The sequence below is a fragment of the Capsicum annuum genome, chromosome 7, assembly GCF_002878395.1.
Source record: "Capsicum annuum cultivar UCD-10X-F1 chromosome 7, UCD10Xv1.1, whole genome shotgun sequence".
Lineage (NCBI taxonomy): Eukaryota > Viridiplantae > Streptophyta > Magnoliopsida > Solanales > Solanaceae > Capsicum > Capsicum annuum.
In genome coordinates this window covers 15614880-15618612 of record NC_061117.1, presented here as the reverse complement: position 1 = coordinate 15618612, position 3733 = coordinate 15614880, and the positions used below count along the sequence as shown (strand labels likewise).

The 3733-nt window shown below is 49.6% G+C and overlaps 8 non-coding genes and 4 pseudogenes across 8 annotated transcripts; all 12 read right to left on the bottom strand.

Annotated features, from left to right (window-relative positions):
- Nucleotides 1-155: 155 nt before the first annotated feature.
- LOC124886092 lies at nt 156-274 on the bottom strand (annotated as a pseudogene).
- Nucleotides 275-449: 175 nt separating this feature from the next.
- Nucleotides 450-568, bottom strand: LOC124886017. The gene has a single exon (XR_007043167.1). It is a non-coding gene; the product is annotated as a 5S ribosomal RNA (ribosomal RNA).
- Nucleotides 569-744: 176 nt separating this feature from the next.
- Nucleotides 745-863, bottom strand: LOC124886124 (annotated as a pseudogene).
- Nucleotides 864-1038: 175 nt separating this feature from the next.
- Nucleotides 1039-1157, bottom strand: LOC124885988. The gene has a single exon (XR_007043138.1). It is a non-coding gene; the product is annotated as a 5S ribosomal RNA (ribosomal RNA).
- A 160-nt stretch (nt 1158-1317) lies between these two features.
- Nucleotides 1318-1436, bottom strand: LOC124886135 (annotated as a pseudogene).
- Nucleotides 1437-1703: 267 nt separating this feature from the next.
- Nucleotides 1704-1822, bottom strand: LOC124886024. Its single transcript, XR_007043174.1, has one exon. It is a non-coding gene; the product is annotated as a 5S ribosomal RNA (ribosomal RNA).
- A 176-nt stretch (nt 1823-1998) lies between these two features.
- Nucleotides 1999-2117, bottom strand: LOC124886273. Its single transcript, XR_007043359.1, has one exon. It is a non-coding gene; the product is annotated as a 5S ribosomal RNA (ribosomal RNA).
- A 176-nt stretch (nt 2118-2293) lies between these two features.
- Nucleotides 2294-2412, bottom strand: LOC124886045. The gene has a single exon (XR_007043194.1). It is a non-coding gene; the product is annotated as a 5S ribosomal RNA (ribosomal RNA).
- Nucleotides 2413-2586: 174 nt separating this feature from the next.
- Nucleotides 2587-2705, bottom strand: LOC124886085 (annotated as a pseudogene).
- Nucleotides 2706-2881: 176 nt separating this feature from the next.
- On the bottom strand, nt 2882-3000 carry LOC124885936. The gene has a single exon (XR_007043086.1). It is a non-coding gene; the product is annotated as a 5S ribosomal RNA (ribosomal RNA).
- A 171-nt stretch (nt 3001-3171) lies between these two features.
- On the bottom strand, nt 3172-3290 carry LOC124886343. The gene has a single exon (XR_007043429.1). It is a non-coding gene; the product is annotated as a 5S ribosomal RNA (ribosomal RNA).
- Nucleotides 3291-3466: 176 nt separating this feature from the next.
- LOC124885983 lies at nt 3467-3585 on the bottom strand. The gene has a single exon (XR_007043133.1). It is a non-coding gene; the product is annotated as a 5S ribosomal RNA (ribosomal RNA).
- Nucleotides 3586-3733: the final 148 nt, after the last annotated feature.

The window sequence follows — 3733 nt, the reverse complement described above, 5'->3', positions numbered from 1 at the left end:
ATTCTATTAAGCCTCTTTCTCCTGCGCCGCCCGTCACACCCCGCACGCGGGCCTCCGCGCCTGGCCCCTAACTTGTTTCCGCCAAGAGGAAAAACAAAAAGATTCGCCGATCGAACCGGCAAAATTAAACCAAATTTTAAAGAAAAAAAAAAGAAGGTATGCAACACGAGGACTTCTGAGGGGGTCATCCATTCTAGTACTCCTCTCGCTCAAGCACGCTCAACTTCGGAGTTCTGATGGAATCGGGTGCGTTAGTGCTGGTATAATTGCATCCGTCATTCCTTGCACTCCAAATTCTATTAAGCCTCTTTCTCCTGCGCCGCCCATCACACCCCGCACGCGGGCCTCCGCGCCTCGCCCCTTTTCTTGTTTCCGCAAAGAGGAAAAACAAAAAGATTCGCCGATCAAACCGGCAAAATTGAACCGAATTTTAAAGGAAAAAAAAGGAAGGTATGCAACACAAGGACTTCCTAGGGGGTCATTCATCCTAGTACTACTCTCGCCCGAGCACGCTTAACTTCAGAGTTCTGATAGGATCCGGTACGTTAGTGCTGGTATGATCGCATCCGTCATTCTCAGCACTGCAAATTCTATTATGCCTCTTTCTCCAGCGCCGCCAGTCACACCCCGCACGCGCGCCCCCCTGCCTCGCCCCCTTTCTCATTTCCGTCAAGAGGAAAAACAAAAAGATTCGCCGATCGAACCGGCAAAATTAAACCGAATTATAAAGGGAAAAAGAAGGAACAGATTCAACACGAAGACTTCCTAGGTGGTCATCCATCCTAGTACTACTCTCGTTCAAGCACGCTTCACTTCGGAGTTTTGATGGGTTCCGATGCGTTAGTGCCGGTAGGATCGCATCCGTTATTCACAGCACTCCAAATTCTATTAAGCCTCTTTCTCCTGCACCGCCCGTCACACCCCGCACGCGCGCCCCCGCGCCTTTCCCCCTTTCTCATTTTCGCCAAGACGAAAAACAAAAAGATTCGCCGATCGAACCAGCAAAATTAAACCGAATTTTGAAGGAAAAAAAAAGAAGGGATGCAACACGAAGACTTCCCAGGGGGTTACCCATCCTAGTACTACTCTCGCCCAAGCACGCTTAACTTTGGAATTCTGATGGGATCCGGTACGTTAGAGCTGGTATGATCGCATTAGAGCTAGTATGATCACATCCGTCACTCCCAGCACTCCAAATTATATTAAGCCCCTTCCTCCTGCGCCGCTCGACACACCCCGCACGCGCGCCCCCGCGCTTCGCCCCTTTTCTCGTTTTCTTTAAGAGGAAAAACAAAAAGATTCGCTGCTCGAACCGGAAAAATTAAACACAAGGACTTGCCAGGGGATCACCTATCCTTGTTTTACTCTCGCCCAAGCACGCTTAACTTCGAAGTTCTGATGGAATCCGGTGCGTTAGTGCTGGTATGATCGCATCCGTCATTCCTAGCACTCCAAATTCTATTAAGCCTCTTTCTCCTGCTCCGCCTGTCACACCCCGCACGCGGGCCTCCGCGCCTCGCCCCCTTTGTTATTCTCAGCACTTCAAATTCTATTAAGCTTCTTTCTCCTTCGCCGCCCGTCACACGCAGCGCGTGCGCCCCCGCACCTCGCCCCTTTTCTCGTTTCCGTCAAGAGGAAAAACAAAAAGATTATCCGATCGAACTGGCAAAATTAAACCGAATTTTAAAGAAAAAAAAAAGGAAGGGATGCAACACGAAAACATCTCAGGGGGTCACCCATCCTAGTACTACTCTCGCTCAAGAACGCTTAACTACGGAGTTCTAATGGGATCCGGTGCGTTAGTGTTGGTATGATCGCATCCGTTATTCTCAATACTCCAAATTCTATTAAGCATATTTCTCCTGCGTCGCGCGTCACACCCCGCACGCGCGCCCCTACGCCTTGCCCCCTTTCTCGTTTCCGCGAAGTGGAAAAGCAAAAAGATTCGCCGATCGAACCGACAAAATTAAACCGAATTTTAAAGAAAAAAAAAAGGAAGTGATGCAACACGAGAACTTCCAAAGGGGTCACCCATCGTAGTACTACTCTCGCCCAAGCACGCTTAACTTCGGAGTTCTAATGGGATCTGGTGCGTTAGTGCTGGCATGATCGCATCCGACATTCCCAGCACTCCAAATTACATTAAGCCTCTTTATCCTGCGCCGCCCGTCACACCCCGCACGCATGCCCCCGCGCCTCGCCCCCTTTCTTGTTGCTGCAAGGTGGAAAAACAAAAAGATTGCCGATCGAACCGGTAAATTAAACCAAATTTTAAAGGAGAATAAAAAAGGAAGGGATGCAACACGAGGACTTCCCAGGGGGTCACCTATCCTAGTACTAGTCTCGCCCAAGCACGTTTCACTTCGGAGTTCTGATGGTATTCGATGCGATAGTGCTGATATGGTCGCATCCGTCATTCCCAGCACTCCAAATTATATAAAGCCTCTTTCACCTGCACCGCCTGTGACAACCCTCACGCGCGCCCCCGCGTCTCCCCCTTGCTCGTTTTCGTCAAGGGGAAAAACGAAAAGATTCGCCGATCGAACTGGCAAAATTAAACCGAATTTTAAAAGAAAGAAAAAGAAAGGGATGCAACACGAGGACTTCCCAGGGGGTCACCCATCCTAGTACTACTCTCACTCAAGCGCGCTTATATTCGAAGTTCTGATGGAATTCGGTGCGTTAGTACTGGTACGATCGCATTCGTCATTCTCAAAACTACAATGTCTATTAAGCCTCTTTCTCCTACGCCACCCGTCATACCCCGCACGCACGCCCCCGCGCCTCGCTCCCTTTCTCATTTCCACCAAGAGGAAAAACTAAAAGATACGCCTATGGAACCGGAAAAATTAAACCGAATTTTAAAGGAAAAAAAAGGGAAGGGATGCAACACGAGGACTTCCCAAGGGGTCACCCATCCTAGTACTACTCGCACCCAGGCACGCTTCACTTCGGAGTTCTGATGGGATTCGGTGCGTTAGTGCTGGTATGATCGCATCTGTCATTCCCAGCACTCCAAATTATATTAAGCCTCTTTCTACTGCGCCGCCAGTCACACCCTGCTTGCGCGCCCCCGCATGTCGCCCACTTGCTCGTTCCGTCAAGGGGAAAAATAAAAAGATTTGCCGATCGAACCGACAAAATTAAACCGAATTTTACAAGAAAAAAAAAAGGAAGCAACACGAGAACTTCCTAGGGGGTCACCCATCCTAGTACTACTCTCGCCCAAGCACGCTTAACTTCGGAGTTCTAATGGGATCCGGTGCGTTAGTGCTGGTATGATCGCATCCTTCATTCCCAGCACTCCATATTCTTTTAAGCCTCTTTCTCCTGCGCCGCCCGTCACACCCTGCACGCGCTCCCCCGCGCGTCGCTTTTGTTCTCGTTTCCGTCAAGAGGAAAAATAAAAAGATTCGCCGATCGAACCGGCAAAATTAAACCAAATTTTAAAGAAAAAAAAAAGAAAGGTATGCAACACGAGGACTTCCCAGGGGGTCACCTATCCTAGTACTACTCTCCTCCAAGCACGCTTAACTTCGGAGTTCTCATGGGATCTGGTGTGTTAGTGCTGGTATGATCGCATCCGTCATTCCCAGCACTCCAAATTCTTTTAAGCCTCTTTCTCCTGCGCCGCCCGTCACACCCCGCACGCGGGCCTCCGCGCCTCGCCCCCTTTCTTTTTTCTCCCAAGAGGAAAAACAAAAAGATTCGCCGATCAAACCGGCAAAATTAA